This window comes from Pan troglodytes, chromosome 16, assembly GCF_028858775.2.
Source record: "Pan troglodytes isolate AG18354 chromosome 16, NHGRI_mPanTro3-v2.0_pri, whole genome shotgun sequence".
Lineage (NCBI taxonomy): Eukaryota > Metazoa > Chordata > Mammalia > Primates > Hominidae > Pan > Pan troglodytes.
In genome coordinates, this window is record NC_072414.2 from 71,676,392 (window position 1) to 71,695,011 (window position 18,620).

Sequence of the window (18,620 nt, forward strand, 5' to 3'; positions counted from 1 at the left end):
TCAGGTCTTATCCTTTTTCAGTCTTTCTGTTCCACTGCCACCATTGACAACGAATCTAACCTCACCTCCAACATTGGGGAAAATAAAACTCGGCTTTCCTCAGCTTCCTGCTACCAACTAGCGCCTGCACCTACACTCGGTCCATTCTCCTTCCCACCTATCCCTCCCACACTTGCCTGTACTCTGTACCCCTCTCCTGACTGCATTTCTGTATCCATAATCTCCTCCCTCTCTATCTCTTCAGCCTCTTCCTCTCTATGTTGGCTTCCTTTATTTGAAAAACAATCCAAAGCAGGCCTCATGTTCACCATCACCACCACAACCACCACCAAATCCTCCCTGCACTCCACATGTCCCTCCAGCTTTTGCCCTCTTTCCTTCCCTTTACGGCCAACCTTCTTAATAAAGGAGATGCACTCTTGCTATATCCACTTCCTCTCCTCCCTGGAAATCTCAGCCTACTGTGATCTGGCTACTGACCCCTCTCCCAATCTGCTTCACAAGATTAACAAGAACCTCCCTGTGCTGAAACCAATGGGAACTCCTCAGTCCTTATCTGGCTTGATCTCTTGGAAGTCTGGACACTTCTGACTGCTTCTTCTTTCTTGAAATACCCTCTTTTCCTGGATTTCATGACAATATAACTTTTTATTTTTCCTCCAACCACTCTGTTTACTTCTTCCTAGTCTTCTTCCTGAGCCTGTCTTCTACCCATACCTTACATATCCCCAGAGTCCTGGGCTACGTCCTCTTCCCTTTTTCTTTACATACATTCCTTGGGTGCTCCAGTTAACATTCATATGCTGTTGACTTCCAAAACACAAATCCATTGTTAGCCAACAGACCCATATGCCCAACTTCCAAATAGTTCCTTTTGACCACCCACCTTAAGCCCCTTAAACACAATATAACCCAATTAAACTTCATTGTCATCTTAACCTCTGCCTTCATCATCTTTGAAAATGACTCAATACCCAAGTCATCTTTCTCTCCACTTTTTCCCTCATGCCAAGGATGTCCATGTGATGAATGTCTTTGAATCAGTCCACTTCTCTCCAACTCCACAGGCACCACTGGCTAAACAATCATCACATCTCAACTGGATTTCTGCAGCCACCTTCTAATTGGTCTCCTCACCACCATGCTTTCCTCTTTCCTGTCTAGTCTGATGCCGCAATCAGGAAAACCTTTCAAATCTCAAATCTGATCTTTTTATGTCTTTGTACACACCAACCAATGCTTCCTTGTTCCTGTTATAATCAACTTCAGAGTTTTTAATATGGCTTGTGACCTTGCATGACCTTGCTTCAGTATTTCTCTGCAGCATTATCTCCCGCCACCCCCATTCCCTCCTCCTCAAACACACATGCACACACACAAACACACACACATACACCATGTCCTATACTGAACTTGTTTTATTTCTCCAAATGCTCTTTTGACTGGCTCTTTTGCTGCTCTCTCTGCCTGGAATGTTCTCTATCCAGCCCCACCAGAAACCCTAACCACCTTCTGCCCAACTCATACTTCAGATTTCAGTGTATAACTCACCTCCCCTGGGAAGCCCTTCCTAGATCCTCTCTTATGAGCCGCTGTAGCAACCTAGACCATCCTTTATCAGGACTTACTCTACCATAGTAAGTTACGAGTACTGGTTATCTGTATGTCCCCTTAACCAGTTTGTGAGCACAGGGACTGGGGCTTTTTGCTACTATTTTCCATCACTTAGCACAATGCTGGCTCAGGGTGGACACTAACAAATTATTTTTGAATGAGTGGATGAGACCTGTTTTTATGATACTCACTACTGTATCAGAAAATAATACTACATCCATGGTATCTGTATTAGTCAGGGTTTCCTAGAGGAACAGAATAGGATGGATAGATAGATACCTAGATACATAGATAGATAGATAGATAGATAGATAGATAGATACATAGATACATATAGATAGATAGATAGATAGATAGATAGATAGATAGATAGATAGATAGATAGGAGTTTACTAAGTTTACACTTGCATGATGACAAGGTCCCGCAATAGGCTGTCCGCAAGCTTAAGGAGCAAGGACAGCCAGTCCGAGTCCCAAGGGAGTCCAATATTCGAGGGCAGGAAGCGTCCAGCAGGGGAGAAAGATGTAGGCTGGGAGGCTAGGCCAGTCCCCACTTTTCACGTTTTTCTGCCTGCTTTATATTGGCTGGCAGCTGATTAAATTATGCCCACCAGATGAAGGGTGGGTCTGCCCTCCCCCAGCCCACTGACTCAAATGTTAATCTCCTTTGGCAACACCCTCACAGACACACCAATGATCAATACTCTGCATCCTTCAATCCAATCAAGTTGACACTCAGTATTAACCATCACAGTATCCCAACTAGACAGTTTTGTCAGGGTTAAGAGAAACGTATAATTAATATGGTTTCGTTTAAAAAAAATCACTATGAGCATTTACTAAAATAAATTATATGTAAAAATTATAATAGATGAGATGCCAGTTATAGCAACATTTGTCTTTTAAAAGAACATCACTGAGCACTTGGGGTGCATTTCACCTCCCACTACTTCATAGATGAACATTTCCAACCTAACTCCATCCACGACTATTGCTACTCCTCATTGTTCTCACTCACAGAGCCCAGGAGCCTCTCCATGTTTTTAGGAGACCTGGGCCATCTTGCTGCAACCACTGGGCCAGAGGCATCAGGGGTGAGTAAAAAAGTGGCTCCTTCAGGATTCAATCCCTCTGTTTTTTTGTTTTTGTTTTTTTTAGCTGCAACACACAGCATCACACTTCTTTATATCCCAGTTGTTTTCTTTGACATACTAACCAGCAAAATCATACTTTCCTAATGTGATTTACTTGAACTGAGGCTAATGCTTAAATAAAGAGCATCCACATGACCACCTCTTTTTATGTCCAACAAGGAAAATCCACCATTCACCACAGTACCTCTCGATGCTTTTTGCCTAACTAGGAGCAGTCAGAAAAGTTACTTTAAAATCAATGGGTGATTACTAATTTATCTTTCCACTACCTCATCAAAATCTCTGGATATTCACAGTTTCCCTCTTCAACTTGTCTGTATTAAGCACTGAAAATAGAAACATTGTGCAGACAACATGGAATTATAATCGTATAAACCTGAGTTTGAGCTTTAAAATTTACTCAACCTCTCTGAGATTCAGTTTACTTTGCTGGAAAAAAAATATCAACTTCATGGAGTTGATACAGAGTATTATCACATATATAAAGCACCTAGCACTCAATAAATATTGGTACCATACTTCTTCCCCCACATACACTGGGGATTCAGTAAGGTCAGGCCCAAAGAAAGGCACCCAAACTCAAGTGCAAATAAACAGGAGACACCTCCTGATTTTAAAGGCTCAAAGCCATGCTTAAAATCTTTATAAAAGACCATGAGAAAATCCCTTTTCATGAAAATTAGATGGTTGAGCCGAGGAACCAGAGTGAGCTGACAGTCTGTGTGTCCATAACATCAAATGGAAGGGCCCCAGATGAGCTCAGAATTTCAGGTGGACATAAGCCTACAGCTGAAGTTCAGAAGACAGAGTCATGACAGTCCCATTTCAATCTACAGGACGCAAACCAGCTTATGTTCATCCACAAATAGGGTAACCAATTCACCCTAGTTCACTGGAACTCTCCTGGTTTTAGTACTAAAAATCCCATGTCCCAGAAAACTCCTTAGTCCTGAGAAAGCTAGGATGATTGGTGACCCCACGCAAGACAGTGAAGCACCTGGTTGGTGAACATCTATGGGCAGTTTCTGTTTGATGAGAAACCAATGGTGAGGATATGGAGAAAAACAGAACCTTTGAACACTGCTGGTGGGAATGTAAATTAGTGCAACCATTAGGGAAAACTGTATGAAGGTTCTCCAAAAAATTAAAAATAACACTACCATATAATCCAGCAATCCCATTTCTGGGCATATATCCAAAGGTTATAGTATGTCAAAGAGATGTCTGCAGTCCCCTGTTTATTGAAGCACTATCACAGTAGCCAAGATAGAATCAACCTAAGTGATCACCACCAGAGGAATGGATAAAGAAATGTGGTATATACACATGATAAAATACTTTTCAGCCTTTAGGAAGAAGAAAATCCAGTCATTTGCAATAACATGGATGAACCTGGAGGAGCTTATGTTAAGTGAAATAAGCCAGACACAGAAAGACAGATACTACATAATCTCACTCACATGTGGAATCTAAAAACGCTGATCTCATAGAGGCAGAGATTAGAATGGTGGTTACCACAGGCTGGCAGTTGGGGAGATATGGAGAAACAGGAGATGATGGTCAAAGGGTACAAAGTTTCAGTTAGACAGGGGGAATAAATTCAAGAGCTCCATTTACAATATGCGGACTCGATTCTGTTAATCACAAGGTATTGTATTCTTGAAAATCGCCAAGGGAGTAAATTTAAGTGTTCTCACCACAAATAAATGACAAGCATGTGAAGTAATGTATATGTTAATAGCTTGATTTAGCCATTCCACAATGTACACTTCTTTCAAAACATCATATTGCACACAATAAATATATATAATTTTTAATCTGTCAACTTTTTTAATTAATCAAAATTTTTTAAAAAGAAGAAAACAATGGCTACTGGTTGATCATCCCCTCTAATACCTAGAAGAGCTAATACCCTTCTAACTGAGTTTTATAATTCAATGGTTTACATCCATGGCTGCACATTGGAATCCCCTAGGAAACTATCTCCAGAGATTCTGACTTAATTGTTCTCAGGTGGGACCTGGGTAGTTATTTTTAAAACATCTCTAGGTGATTTTAATGTGTAGCCAGGGTTGAGAACCACTGTGCACATTCTTCTCAATAGTATTGTCTCCATATTCACCCTTCAGAAACTTTTAAATGGCTTTTGAATATTAAAAGGAAGATTTAAGAATATAAAACACCCTCTTTTCACATGTGTAAGCAAAAATAGAATGCTTAGGAATGGAAAATGCTAACATTCATAATAAAACTGCCCAACAAGTAAATTAAGAATGAATATACAAAAATGAGCTTTTGAGGAAAGCTGTCATAAACAAAGATCCTAGGAGTTATAAATTTGAATTATTATGTCCTTTAAAAGTTGTTATTTCATGAAGATAAGCTGTAAACCTATTTTAATGATGCTGTCATTGTAAAAAAATTAAATTTATTAGAGAGAAATTGCCCCTTGTATCTGAGATAGATTCATTAAAATGTATCGAGTGTTCGAAAAGTTTTATCTTTGGTTGAGGATTTAACCTCCAGAATCAATAACATACCACTTTAAAGCATGTCGGGTGAGTTGGTAGTTAACCAAGTGGGTGCTCTCATTGTGGGGTTAGGCCCAGTGTCTCCAAGGGGGTCCTGCTAAATACCATAGCCCCTCAGGAAGCGGCATTCTGCCTGGCATGAGGCACAAACTAGTGCTTGAATTTAAATCAAGTATTAACATCATAGCAGATTACTGTACACGGTCTTGAAGGTCATCACCAAAGAAGAGACGAGGAATGGTTGGAGCAATGATGGCCTCACTGGAGTAACGGCACACCTTCCTAGACGGGCAGTGTTTGTGCAATATGTTTGTTACAAAGGTCATTTCAGTTTTTTCTAAAGATGTTTGAATCAAAAGGGAGTGACTTATAGCAAAGGTATGATGGCACGACAAGATGATGATGGTGATGTCTTTGGAGTCTTCACGGGGAAGCATCCATTACAGTGAACTGCCAAAATGTAGGTCTGACTTGCGGCTATGCAGGCTCAAAACCACAATTGCCAGCATGCTGAGAATGGGTCTGAGTCTCAAGGCTGGACTCCCATTAGCCAAGATTATGAGAATGATATACAACACAGGAATGCCAAGTAGTTACATTACAAAGAGAAGTATAACCATGGTAGGGCCCAGAGGCCTCTGGTAGTTAGGACCAGCACACTTTCTCCCAGAAAGCAAACCTAGGTGGGAAATTGAATCACCATCAGAAGACAGCTTGCTAAGCAGGAACTCAAGATCAGGTGGATGAGTTAAGGCCTCAGTGGCACTCAGTTGGGATAGCCTAAAGACTTCTCACCATAGAGAGAGCCCTTCAGTGGGAATGCAACGAAGTCCAAAAGCCAGGATTCTCCCTTCTCCCCTGTTTTGAGGTGGAAATGGCCTCTCTGCCTGTCTTTTAATTTGTATTTCCATGACTGACCAGCCTTTTTTCTAACTGACATATTCTTTCTTTATCTATGTTAATACATTCGATCATATTATACAGAGTCTTTAAAGCCTTAAATCCAGTCGTTCTTTTTCAAATGATTTTGCACTGCTTTGTTCTGGACCATTATGAATTGACCTTATTGTTTAAGTTTTACTTCCCTGTTTTTCAAGTTTATGAAGTTCTGGAGATGTACCTAGCCCATTATGTTCTGACAACACTTTAGTATTCCACGTAATAAAAAATTCTGAAGGAAAATTTATTCATTCATTTATTCAACAAATATTAATTGTGCCAGGTACTTTTCTTAATGCTCTCAATTTCAGTGGTAAACAAAACAGATAAGGTCCCAAACTTCATGTGGTTTGCATTCTAGCTGAAAGACAGAAAACAAATGAGGGAATAAATAGTTACATAAAATAATTTCGTATAGTAACAAAGAGAAAAGAAAATGAGTAAAATTAGGAAAACTCCTATTAAAATGTTCATTTGCAAATAAGAGAACATCGTCACCTCTGGGAGACTTTAAAGTATATCTTACATGGCCCCAAAATGACTCAAAATATCATTGTCAAAATAGAAAAATGAAAGGGAAAGTCCCCCTCAAAAGAATACAGAGCAATATGAGATCAGGGTCTTTGGAAATTCATGTACTCATGATGATGAGAAAAAGACCTGTTGGTTCTACAGTCCCAAAAATCTATGCCAGTGAATTTCTGCCAGTGCTGCTTGTATTTCTGACAGCTTCCTCAGGATCTATGGCCTTAAATGTTGCATGGAGAAGGAGGAAAATGGAATTACTTCTTTCTGCCATACCTGCATTTAATATCTAGCAGCAATGTCCCAGATTTTTACTTTGGGTTTTGCAAAAGTAATATCTCACTGTAAGGGGTGAACAAGAATGAAGGCAAGAACTACCTGAGTGCCTGAAAATAGACCTACCATATTTAGCCTAAAACATTGGAAAGTAGCAGCCAGAAATAATTATAATCATTATAGCATGTATCATTTATTGAATATCCACTATATCTTACATACTGAAGAGGCATTTTGCATATTTTACCCAAATAAATTCTAAGGTTCAGTATGACCTGATCTCCAGACAAAGTCACATTCAAAGAAATAAAATCCAGTAGTCAAAAGAAATTAAAAAATAGTTCTTTACTTTCATTTTGAAATAAGCCTCTTTAAAATTCTCTTTTTTCACCTCTTTATTCTCATATATCTTCTGCAGATCTAGAGCCTCTCACCTATGCTTCGCCCTCCGTTTCTACCCAGAATGCACTGAAAACCTACCACCACCACTGGGATAGACTTTTTTCTTACCCCTATCTTCCTTTTTTTTCTGGTCCTCTCTAATCATTCTCCTAATTCTAAATCACAAACATCCATAGAGTCAGATGAGCAAATCCTGCAGTCATCTTATAAGACGGGGAATGGGTGAAATTGGAAAGACAAAGACAATATTATCTTTACTGGGTTGGGATGAGAGAAAGTAGCAGGAAGGAGAAAGGCTGAGAACATCCACATGTTAACGGACATGATAGATGACTACAGTAATAGCCCAAATAAATGCCTTCCCTGTTTCCAGCCTCATTGCAATAGGACATGCCTGTCTTTGCATCTGGGCTGGGCTTGTGATTTCTCTGGATCACAGAAATAATATTGTGGCAGAAATAATGTGCAAATTCTGAAACCTTGCCCCAAGCAGCTTCTGTTTTTGCTCTTGGGAAACTGGGACCATCGTGTTGTGAAGATATATAATCTAGTCTGTTGGCGGATGAGAGACCATGTGGAGGAGAACGAAGGCATCCCAACCATCAGCCAGCACCTGTGACCCGATATGAGGGTGGGGTCATCTTGGACTCTCCAGCCTCTGTTGAGCCATCAGAAGATGCAGTCACGTGAAGGATGCCAGGCAAGACCTGAAGAAAAAATTGACTAGATTGCCAAACCCCAAAATTGAAATTATTGTTTTGGGTGGTTTATAATGAAGCAAATATCTTTCATATATAAATCATCAGCTCATATAATTCTTACAACACAAAGTAGGTTATCCTTACTTTATAAATGAGAAACTAAAGTTCTGGAAAATTAAGTATTTTGTTCAAGGCCAAAGAATTTCCAAGTGGTAAAACCAGCACTGCTGTCCTGGTCTGATTTTAAATCTCATTTTTACTTGGTCCTTTGGCTCCATCTCTGTGAAATTCATGAGTAATATCTATGGAGAATCATTTTTTCTGTTAACCTCATAGGAACTGTTCATTCAAAACAGTATCTTCCCCTACATCTTGCACTTCCCAGTGTCTTTTTAAATTTACTATTATTTATTATTACTTTATTTATATTTTTTCTTTTTTATTGATACATAATAGTTGTACATATTTATAGGGTACATGTGATTATTTTGATACATGCAGACAACGTGTAATGATGTAATCAGGGTAATTAGGATTTCTGTCATTCAAACATTGATTATTTCTTTATCTTGGGAACATTTCAAATCTTCTAGCTATTTTAAAATAAACAATAAATTATTGTTAACTACAGTCACCCTACTGTGCTATCAAATACTAGAACTTATTTCTTCTATTCAACTGTATATTTGTACCTATTAACCAACATCTCTTCATCTCCCTGCTTCCCAGCCTCTGATAACTATCATTCTACTCCCTGCCTCCATGAGATCAACTTTTTTAGCTCCCACATATGAGCAAGAACATGTGGTATTTGTCTTTCTGTGCCTGGCTTGTTTCACTTAACATAAGGACCCCCAGTTCTATCCACGTTCCTGCAAGTGACAGAATTTCATTCCTTTTATTGAATGAATAATATTCCATTGTGAATATATACCACATTTTCTTTGTCTTTTATATATTGATAGACACTTGATTTTATATCTTGCCTATTGTGAATAGTGCTACAATAAATATGGGGGTGCCAAATATTCCTTCAATATACTAATTTCCTTTCCTTTTGATAAATACCCAGTAGTGGGGCTGCTGGATCATATGGTAGTTCTATTTGCAGTTTTCTGAGAAACCCCTTTACTAGTATTCACAGTGGCTGTACTAATTTACATTCCCACCAACGGTGTATAAGAGTTTCCTTTTCTCTGCATCCTTGCCACCTTTTGTTATTTTTTTATCTTTGGATAGTAGCCATTGTAACTGAGGTGAGATGATATCACATTGCGGTTTCAATTTGCATTTCCCTAGTGATTTGTGATGTCAAGCATTTGTTCATATACTTGTTGGCCATTTGTATATCTTCTTTTGAGAAATGTGTATTCAGATCCTTTGCCCACTTTTTAATGAAATTATTTGTTGGGTTTTTATTTATTTATTCACTTTTTGCTGTTGAGTTTTTGAATTCCTTATGTAGTCTGGACATTAGTACTGTGTTGAATGAATAGTTTGCAAATATTTTTTTCCATCTTACAGGTTGTCTCTTCACTTTTTAATTGTTTTCTTTGCTGTGCAGAAGCTTTTCAGCTTGATGTAATCTCATTTGTCTATTTTTGCTTTGGTTGCCTATGCTTTTGCAGTCCTACAGAAAAAAATCTGGACCCAGACCAATGTCCTGGAGTATTTACCCAATGTTTTCTTTAGTATTTTTATTATCAGATCTTAGATTTCAGCTTTCAATCCATTTTGATTGATTTTTGGTGTGGTCTAGTTTTATTCTTCTGCAGGTGGGTATCAAGTTTTCCCAGAACCATTCATGGAAGAGCATGTCCTTTCCCCAGTGTATGTTCTAGGTGCCTTTGTTAAATGTCAGTTTTCTATAAATACATGGATTTATTTCTGAGTTCTCTATTCAGTGTATGTTGTAGGCGCCCTTGTCAAATATCAGTTTTCTGTAAATACATGGATTTATTTCTGAGTTCTCTATTCTGTTCTATCGGTCTATGCATCTTTTTATACTGTTTTGGTTACTATAGCTTTGTAGTATATTTTGAAGTCAAATAACATGATGATCCTAACTTTGTTCTTTTTGCTCAGTATTGCTTTGGCTATTCAGGGACTTTTGTGGTTCCAGACAAATTTCAGGACTGTTTTTTTCTGTTTCTTTGAAGAATGTCTTTGCTATTTTGATAGAGATTGCACTGAATTTGTAGATTGCTTTGGGGAATATGGTCATTTGAACAATTTTAATTCTTCTGATCCATAAGCATGTAGTCTTTCCATTTGTTTGCATCCTCTTCCATTTCTTCAATCAGTGTTCTGTAGTTTTCCTTGTAGAGGTCTTTCACCTCCTTGCTTATATTTATTTCTAGGTATTTTATTTTGCAGTTATTGTAAATTGGACTTCTTTCTTGATTTCTTTTTCAGCTGGTTCATTATTGGTATACAGAAATCCTATTGATTTTTGAATGTTGATTTTGTATACTGTAACTTTGCTGAATTTGTTTACCATTTCTAAGAGTTTTGGTGGAGACTTTAGGTTTTCTATATTTAAGATAGTGTCATCTGCAAAGAGAGACAATTTGACTTTCTCTTTTCTAATTTGGATGCCTTTTATTTCTTTCTCTTGTCTGATTGCTCTGGTTAGGACTTCCGGTACTATGTTGAGCAGGAGTAGTAAAAGTGGGCATTCTCGTCTTAAAAAAAAAAAAAAAAAGACAAGCTCTTAGACAAAGCTCTTAGAAAAAAAGACTTTCAGCTTTGCCTCATTCAGTATGATTCTAGCTGTGGATTTTTCATACATGGTTTTCATAATGTTGAGGCATGCTCCTTCTATGCCTAATTTGTTGAGATTTTTTTAATTACAAAAAGATGTTGAATTTTATCATATGATTTTTCTGCATCTATTGAGATGATATGGTTTTTGTCCCTCATTCTGTTGATGTGATGTATCACATTTATGGATTTGCATATGTTGAACCATCCTTGCATCCCTGCGATGACTTCCACTTGATCATAGTGTAATTATCTTTTTGATGGGTGTTGGATTCAGTTTGCTAGTATTTTGTTGAGGATTTTTGCATCAGGGATATTGGCCTGCAGTTTTCTTTTTTGTTGTTTTTTTGTCTGGTTTTAGTATTAGAGTAGGTACTGGCCTTGTAGAATGAGTGAGGAAGAATTCCCGCCTCTTCAATTTTTTGGAATAGTTTGAGAAGAATTGATATTAGTTCTTTGTAAGTTTGATAGAATTCAGCAGTAAAGCCATCTAGTCATGAGATTGGGAGACTTTTATTACTAATTCAATCTTGTTACTGGTTCTTGGTCTGTTCAGGTTTTCTATTTCTTCCTGGCTCACTCTTTGGAGGTTGTATATGTTCAGCAATTTATCTATTTCCTCTAAGTTTTTCAATTTGTTACCATATAGTTGCTCATAATAGTCTCTAAAGACCCTTTGAGTTACTGTGCTATCAGTTGTAATGTTACCTTTTTCATTTCTGACTTTATTTATTTGAGCCTTCTCTCTTTTTTTCTTGGTTAGTCTAGCTAGTGGTTTAAATTTTTTTTCCCAAAAAGCCAACTTTTCATTTCAGTGATTTTTTTTTTACTGCTTTTTATCTCTATGTCTTTTATTTCTTCTCTGATCTTTATTATTTGTTTCCTCCTACCAGTTTTGGGTTTGATATACATTTTTAGGTGGTTTATTTGAAATCTTTCTACAGTTTTGATGTAGGCATTATTGCTACAAACTTCCCTCTTAGAACCGTGTTTTCTGTATCCCATAGGTTTTGGTTTGTTGTGTTTTCATTTTTGCCTCAATAAATATTTTTTTTCTTAATTTCTTTATTGACCCAGTGGTCATTCAGGAGCCTGTTATTTAATTTCCAAGTATTTGTGCAGTTTCCAAAGTTTCTCTTATTAGTGATTTCTAGTTTTATTCCATGTGGTCTGAGAAGATACTTGATATAATTTTGATTTTTGAAAGTTTGTTGAAATTTGTTTTGTGGCCTAACATGTAGTCAATCCTGGAGAATGTTTCACATACTGATGAGAAGAATGTGTTTTCTGCAGCTGTTGGATAAAATATTCTATAATTGTCTGTTAGGTCCATTTGGTCTAAAGTTCCATTTAAATCCACTTTTTGTTGATTTGTTGGTTAACAGCTTCAGCACAATCCAGAAAACTGAACTCACATTCAGATGTTCCAGGGATGTTTCTGCTTTCTTGTGATGCCCTATTTATTGGCCATTGTTATGGCAGACCATGTTCCAGGAAGCACCATACACATCACCTCATCCAGAGCTAGGAGGAATCCCAAAAGGCCTCTACTCCAACTTCCTTCTCTAAATAAGCCTCTCTCTCCTGACGGCCCATGGAGAGTGACCCGGACAGAGTGCTGGCATCATGGCTCTGGTGTTGCAAAGCAGCTCAAATTAAGAATGGATTTCTAACTGGGTCAGCTCAGGGCAGGGCCCTCCAGGGAGGGCAAGCCAAATCGGGAAGAACAAGTATGGCCCAAAGGCCAAGAGCATGGGTTCCAGCATCAAGTACGCTGGGTGTGATTCCCAGCCCTACCCAGCACAAGTCATACCACCTTGGACAATCTTCATAATCTTCCTGTGCCTCACTTTCCTCATCTACGTTTCCTCATCTAGGTAATCTTTCCATGCCAGTTTTCTCATCTAAATATAATGTGTCCTCGAAGAGTTGTAAGAAATACATATGTTAATGTAGATAAAACTCTTAGCACAGTGCCCAGCACATTAAAATGTTCAACGAAGAGAAGCTTTGGCTTAGCTTAGCATAATTACCTACTACTCTCTAGGAAATGCCAAAGTTCAGATACCAAGAAGATGAAATATAAATGCTGAATCTGGATGACAAGGGGAGAATGGATGTCAGGATAGTTAAATCTCCAAGAGGGGATTTTCAGCAAAAAACCCGATCTCAGTTTTGTGTTTTAAATAAAACACTCAGCAAGCTATAAGAGTAGATTAGATGAGAGAAAAGGAGACCAAGTGCATCCAATTGAGTGACAGGGAAGGCTTGAAGCAGAAATAGAGATGAAAGGAGAGTTTAGAGAGTGGAGTAAGGGATGGATTGGCCTGGTGATGATGACAGGCAGGTTAGGGAAAAGGAGGAATTTCCATTTCTGGTGTGGGCAGCTAGACAGTGAGGCTGTGGGAGGCACAGGAAAGTTGAGGGTGGGTATGATGAGGAAAGTTCAGGACATGGTAGGAGAGGATGCATGGTAGGTGGTTGGGGAGGTGAGTCTGGAGCGCTGGAGGCAGAATCAGGAGTCACCAGGCCCCCGAATTTTTTGGCACCAGGGACTGGATTCATGGAAAACACGCCCTTGTGCTACCTGGCACATCCAGGGGCACATCCCTCTGACAACCAGCCATCATGCTTCCTCCTTCAGGAGCGAAAGCTTTCACCAGCCAATCTCAATCACAATAGAGCAGTGAGTTCTGAAAAACTGGCAAAAGGTAAAAGAGGTTTTTTGGAGTAAATGAGGAGGTGACAAACAGCAGCTGCTGGAAAGATAATAGCTTTCTGTGGCACTGAATGGAATCTCATAGAAATTAAAAGTAGGCAAGTATTTCAGAACCACAGCAGGGCCTCTCAAGATAGCAGTAAATATGACAGACAGTCAAAAAAATTACAAAAGCAAGACTCCATTTTAGGATGAACTTTTTTTCCTGTAAAATAAATTAGTTTCCATTATTGTGTATATGAGAAGATTTATTAAATGACCAAAAAATGAGAAGACAGAGAGAACTGTAAAACACAGTTTCACACAAACACTAAAATTATTAACATTTTAGGTTTTTCTATGCCAAATTGTAAAGACCATCGATGCTAGGAAGAAACTGCATCAACTAATGAGCAAAATAACAAGCTAACATCGTAATGACAGGATCAAATTCACACATAACAATATTAACCATAAAGTAAATGGGCTAAATGCTCCAATTAAAAGACACAGACTGGCAAAATGGATAAAGAGTCAAGACCCATCAGTGTGCTGTATTCAGGAGACCCATCTCACATGCAGAGACACACATAGGCTCAAAATAAAGGGATGGAGGAAGATCTACCAAGCAAATGGAAAACAAAAAAAGGCAGGGGTTGCAATCCTAGTCTCTGATAAAACATACTTTAAACCAACAAAGATCAAAAGAGACAAAGAAGGCCATTACATAATGGTAAAGGGATCAATTCAACAAGAAGAGCTAACTATCCTAAATGTATATACACCCAATACAGGAGCACCCAGATTCATAAAGCAAGTCCTTAGAGACCTACAAAGAGACTTAGACTCCCACACATTAATAATGGGAGACTTTAACACCCCACTGTCAACATTAGACAGATCAACGAGAGAGAAAGTTAACAAGGATATCCAGGAATTGAACTCAGCTCTACACCAAGCAGACCTAATAGGAATCCACAGAACTCTCCACCCCAAATCAACAGACTATACATTCTTCTCAGCACCACATCACACTTATTCCAAAATTGACCACATAGTTGGAAGTAAAGCACTCTTCAGCAAATGTAAAAGAACAGAAATTATAACAAACTGTCTCTCAGACCACAGTGCAATCAAACTAGAACTCAGGATTAAGAAACTCACTCAAAACTGCTCAACTACATGGAAACTGAACAACCTGCTCCTGAATGACTACTGGGTACATAACGAAATGAAGGCAGAAATAAACATGTTCTTTGAAACCAACAAGAACAAAGACACAACATACCAGAATCTCTGGGACACATTTAAAGCAGTGTGTAGAGGGAAATTTATAGCACTAAATGCCCACAAGAGAAAGCAGGAAAGATCTAAAATTGACACCCTAACATCACAACTAAAAGAACTAGAGAAGCAAGAGCAAACACATTCAAAAGCTAGCAGAAGGCAAGAAATAACTAAAATCAGAGCAGAACTGAAGGAGATAGAGATACAAAAAACCCTTCAAAAAAATCAATGAATCCAGGAGGTGGTTTTTTGAAAAGATCAACAAAATTGATGGACTGCTAGCAAGACTAATAAAAAAGAAAAGAGAGAAGAATCAAATAGATGCAATAAAAAATGATAAAGGGGATATCACCACCGATCCCACAGAAACACGAACTACCATCAGAGAATACTATAAACACCTCTCCGCAAATAAACTAGAAAATCTAGAAGAAATGGATAAATTCCTCGACACACCCTCCCAAGACTAAACCAGGAAGAAGTTGAATCTCTGAATAGACCAATAACAGGCTCTGAAATTGAGGCAATAATTAATAGCTTACCAACCAAAAAAAGTCCAGGACCAGACGGACTCACAGCTGAATTCTACCGGAGGTACAAGGAGGAGCTGGTACCATTCCTTCTGAAACTATTCCAATCAACAGAAAAACAGGGAATTATCCCTAACTCATTTTATGAGGCCAGCATCATCCTGATACCAAAGCCTGGCAGAGACACAACCAAAAAAGAGAATTTTAGACTAATATCCCTGATGAACATCGTGGCAAAAATCCTCAATAAAATACTGGAAAACCAAATCCAACACATCAAAAAGCTTATCCACCATGATCAAGTGGGCTTCATCCCTGGGATGCAAGGCTGGTTCAACATATGCAAATCAATAAACGCAATCCAGCATAAAAACAGAACCAAAGACAAAAACCACATGATTATCTCAATAGATGCAGAAAAGGCCTTTGACAAAATTCAACAGCCCTTCATGCTAAAAACTCTCAATAAATTAGGTATTGATGGGACATATCTCAAAATAGTAAGAGCTATTTATGACAAACCCACAGCCAACATCATACTGAATGGGCAAAAACTGGAAGCATTCCCTTTGAAAACTGGCACAAGACAGGGATGCCCTCTCTCACCACTCCTATTCAACATAGTGTTGGAAGTTCTGGCCAGGGCAATCAGGCAGGAGAAAGAAATAAAGGGTATTCAATTAGGAAAAGAGGAAGTCAAATTGTCCCTGTTTGCACATGACATGATTGTATATCTAGAAAACCCCATTGTCTCAACCCAAAATCACCTTAAGCTAATAAGCAACTTCAGCAAAGTCTCAGGATACAAAATTAATGTGCAAAAATCACAAGCATTCTTATACGCCAATAACAGACAAACAGAGAGCCAAATCATGAGTGAACTCCCATTCACAATTGATTCAAACAGAATAAAATACCTAGGAACCCAACTTACAAGGGATGTGAAGGACCTCTTCAAGGAAAACTACAAACCACTGCTCAATGAAATAAAAGAGTATACAAACAAATGGAAGAAAATTCCATGCTCATGGATAGGAAGAATCAAAATCGTGAAAATGGCCATACTGCCCAAGGTAATTTATAGATACAATGCCATTCCCATCAAGCTACCAATGACTTTCTTCACAGAAGTGGAAAAAACTACTTTAAAGTTCATATGGAACCAAAAAATCCTGCATTGCCAAGTCAATCCTAAGCCAAAAGAACAAAGCTGGAGGCATCACGCTACCTGACTTCAAACTATACTACAAGGCTACAGTAACCAAAACAGCATGCTACTGGTACCAAATCAGAGATATAGATCAATGGAACAGAACAGAGCCCTCAGAAATAATGCCGCATATCTACAACTATCTGATCTTTGACAAACCTGACAAAAACAAGAAATGGGGAAAGGATTCCCTATTTAACAAATGGTGGATAAGCTTTTTGATGTGCTGCTGCAAAGAAACTACCATCAGAGTGAACAGGCAACCCACAAAACGGGAGAAAATTTTCCCAACCTACTCATCTGACAAAGGGCTAATATCCAGAATCTACAATGAACTCAAACAAATTTACAAGAAAAAAACAAACAACCCCATCAAAAAGTGGGCGAAGGATATGAACAGACACTTCTCAAAAGAAGACATTTATGCAGCCAAAAGACACATGAAAAAATTCTCATCATCACTGGCCATCAGAGAAATGCAAATCAAAACCACAATGAGATGCCATCTCACACTAGTTAGAATGGTGATCATTAAAAAGTCAGGAAACAACAGGTGCTGGAGAGGATGTGGAGAAATAGGAACACTTTTACACTGTTGGTGGGACTGTAAACTAGTTCAACCATTGTGGAAGACAGTGTGGCGATTCCTCAGGGATCTAGAACTAGAAATACCATTTGACCCAGCCATCCCATTACTGGGTATATACCCAAAGGATTATAAATCATGCTGCTATAAAGACACATGCACACATATCTTTATTGCAGCACTATTCACAATAGCAAAGACTTGGAACCAACCCAAATGTCCATCAATGATAGACTGGATTAAGAAAATGTGGCACATATACACCATGGAATACTATGCAGCCATAAAAAAGGATGAGTTCGTGTCCTTTGTAGGGACATGGATGAAGCTAGAAACCATCATTCTCAGCAAAGTATTGCCAGGACAAAAAACCAAACACCACATGTTCTCACTCATAGGTGGGAAATGAACAATGAGAACACTTGGACACAGGAAGGGGAACATCACACACCAGGGCCTGTTGTGGGGTGGAGGGAGGGGTAAGGGACAGCATTAGGAGATATACCTAATGTAAATGACGAGTTAATGGGTGCAGCACACCAACATGGCACATGTATACATATGTAACAAACCTGCACATTGTGCACATGTGCCCTAGAACTTAAAGTATAATAAATATATATATATATATATATATATATATATATATATATATATAAAACATTTTAGGTTTTTCTTCCAGGCTATTTTTACTGTGTATATATATATGTGTATATATATACATACACACACATAAATATATACACACATATATATAGAAACTTTGTATTTGATTTTTTCTCTTAACATTATAACAAAAGCATTTTTTGCAAGAATATATAAGATCATCCTTTCAACATAAAAACTAGCCTTATAATGGACCATTTAACACCAGGCATGGTAGCACGTGCCTGTAATCCCAACTACTCAGGAGACTGATAGAGAAGGACCACTTGAGCCTAGGGGTTCAAGTCCAGCCTGGGCAACATAGTGAGACATCGCCTCTTTTTTTAAAAAGTTGGGGGCATTTCATACAGAACAATTTATCAAATTGTAAGAGAAGCATTAAAAAAACACAATGGGAAAGGGGAGGTTTATCAGTAAGTGGTATTGGAAAATTAGCAACTTCAAAACAAAAACCAGACATTCATTTAAAGGTCTTTGTCTTACCCCTTGCACTAAAACAAATTCCAGATAGGTTAAAATATTTTTTTTAAAAAAATCAAACACAAAAACTAAAGAAAATATAATTATTGACTAAACTTCTGGAAAGGACTGTTTTAAGTTAAGACTTGATAGAACTAATCAAATATAAACCACAGAAGACTGACATCTTCTCTCCTCTGAGAACTGAATCAAATCAATCAGGAAATCACTAAAACCCCTAATGATAAAATGACAAAGGACACAAACAGATCAAAAGAG

At 38.1% G+C, this 18,620-nt stretch overlaps 2 long non-coding RNA genes across 2 annotated transcripts in view; both read right to left on the reverse strand.

Annotated features, from left to right (window-relative positions):
* The window catches only part of LOC104002394 (uncharacterized), a 336,523-nt gene that overhangs the window by 237,526 nt on the left and 80,377 nt on the right, over positions 1-18,620 (reverse strand). The window lies entirely within an intron of this gene.
* Positions 6,477-18,620, reverse strand: part of LOC134808466 (uncharacterized) — a 39,312-nt gene continuing 27,168 nt past the window's right edge. The window contains exon 2 of the long non-coding RNA XR_010151448.1: positions 6,477-6,599. This is a non-coding gene — a long non-coding RNA (uncharacterized LOC134808466). The remainder of the gene's footprint in view (positions 6,600-18,620) is intronic.